Genomic DNA, 16,928 nt, shown 5'->3' with positions numbered 1-16,928 from the left:
CCAGTGGGTCGTACACTACATTATTCAATCACTTTTATGTTGGTTCGGTCGGGTTTGCTATGGTTTTTTGGAGGTTTGCGGGGTTTAGCAATCATTTTTGACCAAAAAATGATGTTTTACCCCAAAAATAAGTAGTTAACAGTAGAAATTTAATATTCTTTTTACATGGATATACCCAGTGGGTTGTACACTACATGATTCAATCAGTTTTATGTTGGTTCGGTGGGGTTTGCTATGTTTTTTTGGAGGTTTGCGAGGTTTGCGGGGTTTGCGGTGTTTAGCAATACCTAGCTTGAGTAGGTTTTGTGGAAAAGTTTCATCAGATTTCAATAATTTTTTTTAGCGTCATAAATTTTGAATAAAAATTAAATTAATTAATGTCAAAATTAATTATCTGTACATATGGGTGTGCCTAGGCTATACGCTATTCATACATTTCCCAGAAATATTGGGGAAATATTCATTGACTCTTATAGCTTATATTTTTAAACTACTGTGTACGTACATCTAGAAAACATGGAGGACTCCCTCTTTTTTTATCATCTTTTTTTAACCACCAAAACAACACAACCCCACCACCACCACCACACACTGCCGCCGCGCCGAGTAAAAAAATCAACACATTCGTCATCTGAGATCGTAGTTAAAAAGAGGTGGCATAACTCTAGAAATGTGACAACACGATTTGATACTATAGGTGAGTTATGTTTAATTTAACAAAGATGGTATTTAAGACGTTTAATTGCCATACATACGTGTAATCTAGGGCTAGGCCTACTAGGCCTATAGGCTAAGGCATACTAGGCCTAGGCCTAACTACTAGGCCTAGTAAGTAGGCTAGGGCAGGCGCCGGGCAGGCTACCTACATGTGTTGTGTAGATATCTAGCCTAGCTTCTTTCTAGGCTTTCTAAAAACCTGTAACTTGGGCCTATCTAGTGGCCTAGGCTAGGCCTATAATTTTGAGTATGCTAGGCCCGGCCTGGGCCTAGCTAGCTAGCTAGCTATGAGGGCCAGGCAAGACTACTGAAATTAAGTTAATCAAGTTGAGAACTCTGTCTAGATGGATCATCAGGACAGGGGCTGTATATAATATGCTTGCTATTCTCAATACTGTATTTTACTAACCATACGCATTCAAGAAAAAAGAACAACTTTCCTGTTGCTACTCGCTGCACATACAACAATTTATTGTGTTGAATATATTGCCGCTTCACTTTTACTTTTTACCTCCATCCATGGTTGGAAGAAGGAAATTTTTAAAAACAAATCTTCCACACAGATGGCAAAGGTGTTAATTAAGGGTTAATCATATAACAGGTTGTGTAGTATAGTAAGTATGGGTGAATTTTTAAAGGTTTATAATAATACCTTAAATATGTAGATTAAAATAAAAAAGTGGTATATAAACTTTAACTGATATATCCGTCAATGTGATGTAATACCACCAGTGTTTCAGTATGATATGGCTACTCTACTAATCAGTAATCCAATTGGTTGTTTGATTTGATGTGCAATGAACCACAAAAAGATATCACTCTTTACACAATACCATTGTGTTGAAAATCAGGATTAATGTTTTTATTACAGTACAGTACCATGACAATTTTTAGGTATTCAATAATTTGTCGTTTGATTCTATTTTACTAGTACACAATTTTTAGATGTTGGTTAAATGTTTTTACCTGAATACTGTCAGTGATTTATGGATTTAGTTTCTTTAGATTATTTTGTGTTTAGTTAGTAGCTTTCATAAATTTATTTCATCTTTTTTTTCGGAAAAAAGAATACAGAGTACAAAATTCTCCATAGCTCAAGAACAAAACTGTCTACATTATTATAAATATAAAGGAAAAAAAATATATACAGGTATATAAATATAAAAAAAGAATTAATTAATGTTCAGTGAATCACCGGGCGGTTTAGAATTGATTTCTATACCTGTTGTGTTTATATGTACTGTATACAGTATAAGTATCTCTTCGGAGATCCTGCTTCGTGAATAAAAATACTGAATAGATGCTGGCGTATCAATTTGATTTCTGGTGCGCGTGTGTACAACTGAGGACTAGTTGTGCTCCAACCGTACCAAGCCGAGAATGTTAAAGGTTTATGAGCACTGTAATTTCCATTAATATTTTGGATAATAAATGAATCTGTATCTCTATCTGTATCTGTTAAAAGGTCGTTATCCGATCGAGTTAAAGAACAATACCACAAAGCAAATTAATAATGCATTTCATGGCCATATTGCCTGTCCTCCCCAACCTGCACAACAATGGCCATTTTTCACAAAAAGATTATTTAAAAGCTTAAATGAGTAACATTAAAAAAAAAAAAAAGTGTATGGTTGCCATACTGACTGTTTTTTGTCTCACTACAAAATACAGCTATTAAAATTGGTTCCCACTAGGTCACACACACAGTGAGGTAACTGGCCAACTCACTTGCATTGTATGTACACCCTTTAAAGTTGAAATAAGTTGTAATTTAAAGTTGAAACTACTATAGATCTTGAGTAATTATATCTTTTGGACACAGTATTTCGGATAATAAACACAAAAAACTAAATTGTGAAAATGACAGTCAATTTGACATTTATTTTCTACAATATAAAAAGCGTAGAGATAGTAGGCACATACCATCTGTTCAATATTTTGTGATCTAAAATATCATTTTATATTCTATTGTTCATGGTTTCTCTAGTAGCATACAAAATATTAGTCAGAGATACTAATGTTTAAATATTACACAAATTTAATTGACATATTCAGGAGCACATCATTCTGCTGTAGGTGCTCCACTCATTTGGCACCTAAAATGAAAGGATGAACTACTTTTTAATTTATATTAAAAAAAATCAATGATTCAATGTGCCCTGCTATTTATTACTGTAATAAAATAATTAATCTTGAATTTTATTGTTTGACATACTTGTATTATGAGTGACTGTGTCTTGCATCTATTTTTGTGGTTTGTGCTTACCGGTAGTTGATTTCTCTGAGCTGGTTATAAGATACCGTCAAACTAGACAGTTGCCCCGCCTTCCTAATTTCCTTTAAATTGTGTGTAACAGTCAGGGATATCTTGTAAATAAATTGTTATAAAAATTAATTATTCAGAACAGTCAAGTCAATTAACATTTATTCTGTTAAATAAAAACTACAATATTTTGGTTCAGTATGCTGCTTATGTGTACTGTGGTATAGGCATACAGTAGCTGTTGATATAATTGATTGATTTGATCTGTTTGTATGTAAATCTTTTATTTCAATAACAAAATCAAAAACAATACTAGACATGTAACTCGTCACTTTGACGAGTTTGGTTATCCGCCGCGCAAGTGGTGCAACATTAACATTAAGGGGATAGGTTGAGGACAAAAGGAAGTGTTCACGTTGGCATTATGACCTGAACTGAAGAATATGATATGTTGTTATTGCTGAATTTTATTATTTAAATTCATATATAGTATACACAGTATAATCTGTATCCATATCACATACAGTGTAGAATAGGTGAAATTACGGGACCCGCTATTTATTGCAATTTTTAACATGTTGACGGTTTTAAAATGAAACGCGAAGGTAGCAATTCCGAAAGGAAATTATCTCAGCAACAACGTATTAGCGTGTAGGAGAAATTTGAATACGTGAAATATTGATGCGCGCTCTTTTAAATGTAATGAATTATGACACAAAAGATGAAAATACGACCTTTTTTATTTAACTGGCCATATGATGACGTCACAACATCCGATTGGCAACATTTTTACATAATTTCGTATCTACAATCCAATAGCTTCCAGAAAAAGTTTTAATCGTGATTATCACATTTTATTTTTACGAGCTATAACAGATTAAAATTTACTGTAAAGATGAAATTGATGCCACACGTGATTTAAATTTTTAGGCACGATGACGTCAAAAAAATTAAAATATTTTTAACTCATGCGAAAGATAGTTGATTGACCTAGACAATATCAAAATCGGGGTGAAAATGGAAAACGGATAAGTGGAGATGCGCTCTATTCAATGTGATGAGCTATGACGAAAGATACAAAAATCCTAAATTTTATATTCGCGTGGCCATACGATGACGTCACAATGTCCGGTTAGCCATATTAATACCTGATCCGATATCTACAACTCATCTACTTCTAGAATATGTCATCCACAAAAATTTGACCGTCTAGTTTAGAAATTACGACTGTTTAAAAAAAGGCATATTTTAAACGGAATTTTTTAACCTTTTCATAAAAAACGCGCGCAAATTGTCCAATTCGACGTGCTCGTATGACGTATCTTTAAGTCGAAATTGTTTAAAATTTGGTAAAATTACTAGAAAAGGCTGGAAAAACATAAATCACGCGAAAAAAATACGTTTTCAATGCTACGTGCGCACCGCACACGTAAAAATGTGCGCACGCGTGGGAATTTTTGACATGCTTAAAACGACATGAAACGCGTAGAAAGTTGATTAGAAATTAATTTTGCGCATTTTGAAATTTTAAATGCGCGTGCGCGCGTAACTTTGTGTAAAACACGGAATTTTTTTTCAACAGAAAGTTAGCGCATGATATAAATTAAACTTTTGCAAAGTTTCAAGTTGAAATGTTATTTGGTTGTCGAGCTATGTTAAATACGACAAAATCGTTAAATCGCGCGTAAGTCACGTTGCGCAATTGTAAACGTCATGAAAAGCTTCGCTTGACGACGTTACGTAAATGTCAATATGTTAAGATAGTTACCGAAATGTTATGTTTGCAAGTTTTAGAGAAAAGCGTTACACAAAAATCATACAGAATGATTTCGTACAATCACAAGAGGTTATCCTGCAACTTCGTTGCGGATAACCAATAACAACAAGTGCCATTATTGAATTTGGGTACTCATTCACTCAGTCAGACAAGAAAATATAAAATAACAAAGGTCTCAAAAGAGAACTCTAGGTAACTTATATTTTATTCTCCTTTTGCACTGTAATGGTATTGATACTGATAGGGAACTGTGTTAAATTTATGCTATAACTTAAATTAAGTTAAAAATACATGGATATTATGGCTAAAAAAGCTAAATAAATATCAGGTTCTAATGAATTCTCAACGATGCATACTTTAATTTATTTATCATTATTTAAAAATGTCATGATTTGATATATGTCATGTAGCCTACGTTAAACCCAATACTCATCGGTTGTGCTTTATTTCCTTACAGTATTATTACAGTATATGGACTGTCATTGTCAATCTATTTTTTATTTTCTTTACAATTTTATTTGTATTAGAAACTCGGTATCTTTACAGTAGGTAACAACAGGATATTCAGTGAAAGAATTCCACGCCTGAAAGATTTCTGATTTCCTTGTGCATTCAACTACAACACTACATAATAGAAAGAGAAATACTTTTATTTTTATTGATCAATATTAATATTATAAAGCAAATATCTTATTACAGTTGTGGAATTTATACTGTATACCTGTACTTAATAATAAGGTAATTCTTTAATTAAATTTGTTTTAGATACTGTCCTTTTTACACTTACTTACTTGTTACTGTACAACTTGCACTTAAAACATTAAATAGTTGTTACAGTGTAAATATCCCAAGAAACTTAGTGTAGTTTTCAAACACATTACAAACCCTGTGAAATCTTGGTATCACAGTTAGCCTAACAATTTGTTTACACTTTACAGTCACATAATGTACACTAAATTCAAACCAGTGTTTGGTATTATATATTGAATATCAATGTATACAACTCAAACATACGTCGTCTTAGATTGTCCACAATAAAGGATTTTGCCGTTACAGGCCCTACGGTACTCAAAACCATGGTAGACCTACTGTACTGTACAACTTGGTGCTGTATACTATAATTGGACAATTTTGTTGATGTGAAAGTTTAAAACAGTACAGTTTTTTTGATGATTTTTGTTGATAATGATACAGATGAATTCTGTACACCAGTGATTTATAAATTACAGTATTGTATTAAATTGTAAAAACAAAACTGTGGCACTGTACAGTCAATGTAACAAATTAAAAAGAAAGTGTACAGTACAGTAGACAATGATGGCAACACTTTAAACATACAGGTCAAGTATCATGCATCCGGTGTGAGGCTTGCTCTTTTTGGCCCAACCTCAAGCTTCATGTCATGTCGCGCATAATCTAAATTTAGGCCAAAAAAAAAATGGTTGGGAAATCCCAAGCCAACAGCAACCTCAAACTTGTGTTTGAATGAAAGTGTTGAAATCTCATCTTATTTTTTTCATTAGGCTTGAAATGTGTATTAAAATTAATTTAGGTCTGAACATAGATTCTCACCAGTATTTTCTTTCCTTCTGGATCGCAGATTTTAATTTATTCCTTCCAATACTTTTACTGTAAACATAAACTTTGCTGGATGACTGGAAGGCATTTTACAAGTTATGGGTTGCCATACAACTTTAATCCTCGGTAGTATGTAGGAATTTTAAAAAGATGAAACCAATTTCTAAGGTTTCAGCCCCAGAGAAAAACATTTGAATCAGTAGAAGGTTGATGACATTGATAAATAGGTATAAAATTGCTAGTGAATTTTCACATTTGGATGGTAAATGAAAGAGACGGTCATATACGATTAAACTGTGTGTGCATAAGCCCCGTATATTCCGTTCATTATCGGGACTGTTTTTAGTTGATTTAACATACCTGGGTATTCTTTTAAATAGCAGTGTGTTTACTGTTCAGCTGACACCCTTTAACATAAAGGCCTATTACAATAGCATTCCAACTGAATGAAACAATGCTATCATATGTTGCTTATAAGCTGTACAATTGTTTAAAAAAATGACCCACCTTTGTCTGTCCATAGGCCAGCTTAATTGTAGTCAGAGGTATGTTGATAACTAGGTACAATAGAGGACCTGAGTAAAAACATTTACCATCATGTGATTGGTTGAAAAAACAACACATGGTTAAGATTCTACTAATAAAAGTAGTAAATAAATTAACAGTAGGTATAGATTTAAATGTTTAATTTAACATATTTGTTCTATGTTGTATTTATACAGTATTTGCCTATTCCTGATTTTAAAACTAAGGGCCTCACTGTGCCTCCAAAATAATCATCATTCCTAAATGTGTTTTAATGGATGTTGTCCGTCTGGTTTTATCGTGGCTTTAGAGCCCGCAGTTGACTGACAAATTTGTATTGTATACACACTGTGTAGTGACCTATCAGATATAGAATAAGGATCTTGCTATTGTTATACTGTAGTTCAATTTTCGTGAACGGCTGACTAGATTCGAGGATGTTTTGGTTTTCTGATACCAGCAGCATGTTCAGGCCATGCTTAAAAAATTCAATTTTTATAAATCTAACAGTATTCAAAACCGCTACTAACTTATGAATAATAAAGTAGGTCAATTTATTTTTTATGATTGTCTTCTGATGCAGTAAAGAATACTTGATGAGATAACCACCGTATGACAACATGTTGTACATATAAGAAGGTATATTCATTATTAGTTCAAACTTGCAGTACAGTATGCCCTAAGCTTTCATGTATAAATTTGTATATCTTTTCGGCGGCATATTGTTTCTGTGTATACCCTTTCCTTTTTAATTTAATTCTTTAAAACAATAGAGAATGTCTGTCCATCTAAAATTGACTGGTGTAAATCCAACTACAGTATATAATACTTAGTGAAAAAACCCTTTATTTTTTACGTGCCGTAGCATAAAGAAATATAGTACTTCCTTATAAAATATCCATCTCTTGGATACTATATTATTATTATGTCGGATTTCTTTTGTTAAATTACTGGTAGATAATTATGCAAATTAATCTTTCATTTAATGTCATCACCATTGGTTTGCGCTCTGTTGATTATTCATGATAATAAGCAATGTGTGCGATGTATTAATTGTATCTTTGTTTCAGAAATAATTTGTTAAACATTGTCACTAGTAAAGAATAATGGGAACATTTGTGGTACAGTACAGCTAGATTTTTAAAGGTACCAATTGGAAAAATGGTAACTTTATCAAAACTGTTTGAACTGAAGGAAACATCTATGTTCCCCAACAAAATGGGAGGGCCAACAGCAATTCATGTTATTGGTATGTTTTGGCACTGTACCTGTACTGGCATGGCATGTGACTTACCGTATTATAACTAGGGTTTATTGAATTTTTGTTTTATTTTTCCATTTTAATGTCGAACAAGCAAAACCTCAAACTTGCCTGTATTTAACTCAGATATTAGAAAAAAAAAACAGTACCGTAACATATACTTTCTTTCAAAATTATACACTTAATTATCAGAGAGCTAAATACCATCTGTTTCTTGTTTGCTGTAACTATATTCTTTGCTCCTCAAACCCATGTGATTTTCATTCTACCTTGCTTGGTGCATAATGATGAGCCTTCCTCCACTTACTACACCTTGTAGACAGTATGTTGTATACTGTATCTGTACTGTACATGACATTATTGTCTAGGAGTCATGGACAGTTCATATATTTATGCATTAAACCTTGCTAGTTCTGTGAAATTAAATTTCATGGATTATATACTAATTTGGATTTGATTAGTACCATAGCATTTCAACTCACCGCTATTTAATTTGGAAAATTCCTTCAAATTTAATGTGTTTTATTTGAAAGGGAAGCATAAATTGTTGATTATTAGAAAATGTATTAAAATTGATTATGCTTCTATTTTAATACTGTATTTAAATGTGGTATGAGTGCTTAACAGTAACACTAAGAGTTGTACACTGCAAATTATTTTTGTTGTGTGTGAACCAAATGTGGTCAGCTTTAGCTCAACACATTGACACCAGAATTCATAATGCAAGGATTAGGTCTAGACACTATACCAGTTTACTCTGGCCATGATCAATTATCACACAGCTTCTATTTGACATGGTATAGCAATGTAGCATTAGGAAAGTTATTAGTATCTTTACTTTCCAAATCTAGTGCTGACAGTCTGAACCAGAAAAAAGAAGTATTTTGGAAGATTTAACCTTGATATTTGACAGTTTAGATTTACACTGTAGGCCAAGAAAGTTATCAGGAAACTATTGAACCATAGTAGTTTCATCAGTCTACAACAGTCCCAAGACCCTCAATTAGTACATCCTATAGGAAGTGTGTGACTGGGACTGATGCAAGGTCTGTTATATACACAGTAAACCAAGGCTAGCTGATTTAATTATTCAATGCCATTACTAAACTGTCATTTAAATGTTTAATCTGTTGGAAATTAAAGTGGAAGACAAAAAACAGTAGGGACACTTTTTATCATACCATTCCTGACAGTTATAAAGCAGTGTATATAGTTTGGGGTAATACAAATCCAAATCAAGCACCACTGTATCATCAACTGAACCAAAACAAGCATATTATAAGCACTCAAAAACAAAAACAAAAAAAACCATCAAAACAAAGCTGGTCTAAGGTACAATTTTTAGAATAATAATCTAAAACATGAATTGTTTTATTTAGTAGTGGTCAACTTCTGCCAGATTTGTTGCTATTCATTGTGTAATGGATGAAAGTGTTTTTTTCATAAGTTTATTAAATTCCTTAGGGTTTGTTATTCTAGAGGCTGTTTTACACACTCTTCCTAACTTATTCTCTCACTGCTAACTCTAAAAACAGTGGTTTTGTTATTGCATTCAAACTCTGTTTATTTTAACAAGCAAGATGTTGAAAGACGTCATAACAGTATCATATGTTCACATTTGATCTAATGTTGTTAGTTTTAGGTTGTGTAAGAGTTGTTTAATGTTAACTGCACATATTAAGTTTTTCTTTAGGGCTTATTTTTATGCTGTAATTGAATTGCTTAAATTTTTCTTGGTAGCAGAAATAATCATTTAATTTCACTATTTAGCTGTACTCTATAAGATCAGTAAAGCTATGTTTTCTCTAGAACTCAACGTAAGGATGTAAGGCGGTTGCGGTTAACGTCCCTGCGTTGCGGTTAACGTCCCTGCGTTGCGGTTAACGTCCCTGCGTTGCGGTTAACGTCCCTGCGTTGCAGTTTACATCCCTGCGTTGCGTTCTAGTGGAAAACAAACTTTAGAGAATGTGTTGCAACTTTTGCAGTAAATTTGCCCAAAGTCTTTAGTTGTAAGTAATGTCATGGACTTTTGTTTCATTTTGAGTTGTTGAGCATGCGCCACATCGTCTCCTTCGTTGGTTGGCTTGCTTGAGGGGTAGACGAATATACAGTAGATTTGCTGTACACCTCAAAACAGATTATAACATGAACGGCATACATTCACACAATATTAAAGTCCCATTACCCCCCCCCCCCCTCCTTTTTTTTTTGTGGTACTGTATTCCTGTCTTATAATTTTTGTGTTCCAGCTCTTAAATATTATATTTGAAATGCCATGTGTGCTAAAATATTCATTTTTGTTAGAAATATTACTGTATGTTGAAATGCTATCTTGTTCTAAACCAAAATGCAAATTGGTTTGTTTTCAACAACCATTTTTCTGTTTGAGTAAAATTTAGTAGGCAAATGCTTATCTTTGTAGTTGGAAGTCTGATCAGTGTCCATCTATTGTTCTTGACCATACAGTACATTTAAATTAATTAATTGCTTTCCCTGGAGTGTGTGATGTATGGTTTCTATGAACTTGAAAGGTATAAAATCAATTAATTGTTTGAAATAAACTACTTTAGGATGACTAATTATTTTTACAATTTTAATGAAGAAATTTATTTAATATTGTATGAATTAATATAGTTTCCAGTATTGAAACTTATTAAACATGTTCTATATCCTCACAAAATAGAGACTATTTTTCCTGAAATTCTGAAATTTTATTTACCCAAAATGCCTTTCATAACATGTATTTATTGGCCCTACAATAACAATACAGTATACAGTAGTAGTTACTGTACATTGTAATGTAATGATGAGTTTTCACAATGTAAAGAAAAAATGTTGTTGATAGTCATGGTAATTATCAACCAAGAAATTGAATATTCAGGTAAGCTGACAATTACGATAATTCTATGATTTGAAAACTATTCCGGATTCGCAACATTATCACCAATCATTATAGAATACACAGTTAGTAGTACAGTAGTTGGAAATGTTAATCTTGTATGCAACTGGTGAATTGTTTGCATGGATACAGTGCTTATCTATTTGTACACAGATAGCATATCAGGAGTGGTGCCAGTTGGAATAATGATAATGTACAACTTTTCAATAAGTTATTAATTAATATCAATTTTATGCATATCAGCATCCTGTTTTTTTAATAATCTTGAGCACCCCTCCCATGTAGGCCTACTACCGTACATTATGTCAAGGGGACTAATATTCTAATAAATGTTCAATTCAAATAAATGATTCTATGTTATATACCCTTTTTACATCTGCAAAATGTAAACAACTTGTAACAAGTTGTTGTATCCAGCTTTGCATAGTGTGAAGAAAATTTTGTGGGAAATTTCCCGAGATTTCACAGGGGTCCCTTGTGAAATCTCGGAAGAAAAACACACCAACAAGAGGCCTGTATTTTTGTTCTGAGATGTTCTGAATTCTTACTGCACGTGACGCACGTGTATTGCCCTGGTATTAATTGACCAATCATAGTAGTCAAATAGCGCGCAGCTATTCTTTCCTCCCGAGAATTCACAAGGTTCGCGTATGCGTGTGTGAAAACATAATAAGTCTGGAGATCAAACCAGGTTACAAATTCTTACAAGTTGTAACAATTTATGCAGATGTGAAAAGGGTATAAGATAAAACTGAAAAATATTGGTCGAAAGTAGGAAAGCAGATTAATAAAAAAAAAAAGAGTTCCTTATTGAAGTACAGTAATGTCATGTGTATCATGCAGTCTTCATTCAACAGGAGTTTGTTAAAATGTGTTAGTAACTTTGATAGTACTGTGCTCACAATTGTAAGTTCTAATATTATTTTAAGGATTATATCCACTCATATGATTAAGCCCTCCTAGAGTTAACAAAAACAAGTCCATAAGAATACATGTTTACATAAACCTAACTATTATAGTTGAACTCTGTGAAAGTTAGCATTCCAGACCTCTGTAATGTGCTAAACACAGCATATAATTATTCCAGATGAGAAAGCAGTTTGCCTTTAATTTGAGGCTTGTGCCAAAATCCAAAGCACACTCACTCAGAGCCCTTTTCACACAGCCGAGGAATAACCGTGTGAATAAATAACCCGCAAACGATTGGAAGTGAGAACGCCATTTAACCTGTTATCGATGTTCAACTGCAACACAAAATAATGGTGATTATTAGCCCTACAGTAGTACCATGGACTAAAACAGTCGGAAACAGAAATTGCAATGCAGGTATAAATAAGTCTGCGACACCTACATAAGAAAATATTACGGTAATATTTTTAAGAGGAAAGATGATCAATATCAGGGGGCACAAGTTATGGTGACCGGATATTTCTAACTTTTTGTTGTGGATGATGTGTTTATGAAGGTACACACATGCTTATAACATGGTCTAAACGTCTTCTTTCACACATCCAGATTTTGACTGTAAATATAATTACAAATATGAAAGGTACTGATTAGTTCTATCCAGGTTAATAGATTTGAAAAGCAGTTTTTCATACTAGTCTAAACTGAGTTCTAAACTCTATGTTGTTTATTCTCAATTAACATTCTCAGGGATAACTTTTTAAAGTCTCAAGACATCTGGATCTTAAAATCTATCATCAGAAAATGGAATTTTATTTTGTATTATTTCCAGGGAAATTGAATTAAGTTTGTTATAATTAAATAATTTAAGTACATACTTGACACTTAGTCAGTTCATTGACTACTGTAGGTTTCACAAAAATAGAATTGTGACGTCCACAGTATAAAGAATTTCTAATTTGTTTTCTTCTCAATTGCCTGTATCCTAGGTAGACAGGTTAGGAATTCATATTTGTAACTAATGTTTGGTTCCCACTACTATAGCACAAAACTGCCTGGGCCAATAAAAAAAGATGGCTTGTCAAATTACTTGTGTTGCGAGATAAGAGTAAAACCAGCTTAACTTTATGAATAGTAGTGGGTCCAGTTGAAATAGGGACTTTACGCATCAGGATGAGAAGAGTTGGATGATGGCAATTTACACTAAGCCCCGCCTACTTTTAAACTGTGCATGTCCCAGTCTTCCTTTCTCTCCAATTTTCTATGAAAAAACAGATTTGTAGAGGTTAAACAGTGCTTTTAGTGTGATGGTTATTTGCCAACCACTTGTCTCAAATATAAATAACGCTTCTTGATGAACAGAAACACTCTGTTCACCACCTTCCTCCTGTCTCTTATGGTTTTTTTTTTGGTGATACCCATTTTGTTTTATATTTACACACTACAAAATGAAAGTAATAGTATGACTAGGTATTCACTTCAATGTGGTTTCTCCACAGGGCATTAGTCAACAATTTAAAGCCTTCCATTGTGGTCCTCCATTGTGAAAATGAATTTTTATTGATGACTGTTTTTGTGGTTTATACTGCCTATGGACTGGGCTTTTATTCTCTGAATTTCTTTCACTTGTGGCCTAACCTACGCCTGTGATATTATATATTTTTTACCTTGAATGGTCCATTGTTTCCACCTGTGTTGTGATTACCCAGCTATACCATTACATAATTTTTCAGAAATTTGACCTATAAAATATTGAAAACATTGTATAGACTTATTACTACAAGCTCTATTAACTTTAATTAGAATTTACAAAAGTTAAACAATTTCAGGGATAGTATTTCGAATAGATATAGAAAATTTGAATGGTATAATGGGTACAGTACTACTAGTACTAGTTTAAAATCGTCCCATTGAACTCCTTACATTTTTTTTACAAAGTACAGTATATTAAATTATTATTATATAATCTATATTAAGAAAGAGAGTCTGTGTAATTTTTTTTTCTTTTAAAGGCCATTACTTTGAGGTATGGGTACTCAGTAACTTTTGACCTCTTTTTTTTTTCTTCAAACCTTGTACTGTATATTACACAGTAGGAAATATCATTTATACAGACCCACTTTCTTGCTAAATGCTTTTTATTTTAATTGAAATATATCGCACATCATATTCAACTTTTGAACACAAACTATCAAAAGACGTTTAGTTATATCGACCATAAAATTACTTAAACAAGTTAAAACTTTACAATATAATTCAAACATACTATAGCACAAAACAACATTTACAAAATGCAGCAATGAAGAAAAAATTATTTTATTCCTTGATCGCCTTTATTTGTTAAAACCTGACAGTAAAAGAGACATTAAAAAAGCACAATGTCACAATATGAATAATTATAATATAGAAGCATTGTATTAGTATTAGTAACAGCAGGCGTGCTTTAGCAAATTGAATGTTTATGGACAATTAATAAGTTGTTGACAACTGTGATCATATTCCTGTCATTTTGTTTTATGAGGAGGATTATTGCAAATAAATTATATTTAATTCAGTTATCAATATAGATAAAGGGAATTTATACATTTGAACAATACTGTAGATACACAGGCTCTGAATAAAAAAAACCTGAAAATAACAATTAACACAAACTGATCCTATTGAACATGAAATTACATCCACTTTTGTGTGTGGGAAGGGTGGAAGTTTTGTATATTTTGCTTAATATTTCATTTTGTATTCAAACCATTAATAATAATTATAATGCATGGCTGTTTTACTTACTGTTTACAACTAAATGTAGTTGTTCAGTTTGTTTGTTTTGAATAAAGATAGTATTTTCCCAAACAAGCCTGAAATAGCTGTATAATCACACACTACACTAGCTCATTATGCATTACTGTGGACAGGCAGGCGAACAAGTGTAAATGTGATCTTTGTTCTTTGCAGTCTGTGCTTTCTTCTCACCCAGCTGGAATGAATTGTGTTTTACATTTGTCTGTAGGCATCTTGTATATAATGGTACGCATTGTGTGCCTCAATGATCTTTATTTCAAAAGCATCACTCATAGTGTGAAATCTGACAAAGTTAAAAACACTAGAAGCTTTTACTGGCAAACATCAACATAATTAATACCATGTTTTGTCACTAACCAGAGTAATAATAATACTATACATTATATTACTCTGAGTACTGTAGATTCACATACTGTACACATAACCTACTATACAGTACACTGGAATTGAATTTATAAATTCAACTATATTAATATAATTAATTAATCAACTTTTTATTATCCACCTTTATTCATATTATCTCCACAAAAATACAAGATACAGTTTTCTCAAAATTAAAATTATGATATTTTTTGTACTTAAGTAGAATCAGGATACATTGTGATAAATTGTAAAATAACTTATAATACAAATTTCAATCGGGTGAAATTTTGATTGTTTGTATTGGTGTTGAGTATCTGAAATGGTTTGTGGAGATTTTGGTGTGCTGGTCTAGCCCTGCCTGATCTACTGTACTCATTTCAACCAGCATAAAATGGTTTGTGGAGATTTTGGTGTGCTGGTCTAGCCCTGCCTGATATACTGTACTCATTTCAACCAGCATAAAATGGTTTGTGGAGATTATGGTGTGCTGGTTTAGCCCTGCCTTATCTACTGTACTCATTTCAACCAGTATAAAATGGTTTGTGGAGATTTTGGTGTGCTGGTCTAGCCCTGGCTAATCTACTGTACTCATTTCAACCAGTATAAAATGGTTTGTGGAGATTTTGGTGTGCTGGTTTAGCCCTGCCTGATCTACTGTACTCATTTCAACCAGTATAAAATGGTTTGTGGAGATTTTGGTGTGCTGGTCTAGCCCTGGCTAATCTACTGTACTCATTTCAACCAGTATAAAATGGTTTGTGGAGATTTTGGTGTGCTGGTCTAGCCCTGCCTGATCTACTGTACTCATTTCGACCAGCATAAAATGGTTTGTGGAGATTTTGGTGTGCTGGTCTAGCCCTGCCTGATCTACTGTACTCATTTCGACCAGCATAAAATGGTTTGTGGGGATTTTGGTGTGCTGGTCTAGCCCTGCCTAATCTACTGTACTCATTTCGACCAGCATAAAATGGTTTGTGGAGATTTTGGTGTGCTGGTCTAGCCCTGCCTGATCTACTGTACTCATTTCGACCAGTATCAAATATAAAATAGAGTGAAAAAATGCTGGGCAGCAGGGGCAGACATCGCTGTAACTCAAATGAGTCAGCTACCCCTCAATGTAGTCTGAATGTAATGGATGGGGTTTGTTTTGTATTTACAGTATTGAGTTAAATTTTTATAATTGGGCTGCGAACATTTGAAACATATCCAGGTTTTTCAGTTTGCTAGTTTATAAACAAAAATTAAGTCCTTGTATGTATTATTATTAGCATTATAAAAAGATGTAATTCATTCAGTGTAATTTAGTATCTGTACACATTTGGCCTACTTTACTCGTATTATGTAGGTCTTATAATATCCGTAGCCATTGGGTATTTTGCTATCAATGCTCAACGCTCTCTTAGATTACATTACATGGATATCTTAGCAATTTTAAGCATATTACGAAATGGCTCTGCCAATAATGAATAAAAGCTAAATTTGAGACCACCATGTCAAGTCATTGATGTTGGAATGACACCAGTATCCAGGATTTTATAATAGAAGGGTGAAAGAAAGAAGGTGCCTGACAGTAAAAATTGTGATATGAAGCATAATGTCCTATGTTTAGCCATTTAGTTTTATCATTTTCACAATTTAATGTGTGCATATGTTTGATGGAGAGGGGTGTTGTTGCCCATGTACCCGTTACCATCTGACTCTCCTTTTAGATCTGCCTACACGACACAATTCTATGCAGTAGCGTCTAAACACCCTGACATTAATGTTTCCTTATTGGAACAATACTTCGTTATATCATTATGCCTTGTTTTTTTAATAGAACATTATAGTTTTAATAGGTTAA

General features: G+C 33.0%; 1 protein-coding gene and 1 long non-coding RNA gene across 3 annotated transcripts in view; one reads left to right on the top strand and one right to left on the bottom strand.

The window, feature by feature from the left end:
* The first annotated feature begins 595 nt into the window (after positions 1-595).
* The window catches only part of LOC140061017 (disheveled-associated activator of morphogenesis 1-like), a 44,669-nt gene continuing 28,336 nt past the window's right edge, over positions 596-16,928 (top strand). The window contains exon 1 of one of the 2 annotated variants that reach the window (XM_072107415.1): positions 596-697. The gene's annotated coding sequence lies outside the window, so the exon portion shown is untranslated. Of the gene's footprint in view, positions 698-5,476; positions 5,496-16,928 lie in introns of those variants that run through there. The other variant, XM_072107416.1, reaches the window with a different exon arrangement.
* Positions 12,983-15,068, bottom strand: LOC140060472 (uncharacterized). The gene is made up of 3 exons (XR_011847333.1): positions 14,711-15,068; positions 13,594-13,668; positions 12,983-13,187 (listed from the first exon to the last, which is right to left on the bottom strand). It is a non-coding gene; the product is annotated as an uncharacterized lncRNA (long non-coding RNA).

Source organism: Antedon mediterranea, chromosome 10 (assembly GCF_964355755.1).
Source record: "Antedon mediterranea chromosome 10, ecAntMedi1.1, whole genome shotgun sequence".
NCBI classification, from domain to species: Eukaryota; Metazoa; Echinodermata; class Crinoidea; order Comatulida; family Antedonidae; genus Antedon; species Antedon mediterranea.
Note: the sequence above shows the minus strand (reverse complement) of the source record. Positions and strands in the feature narration are given on the sequence as shown.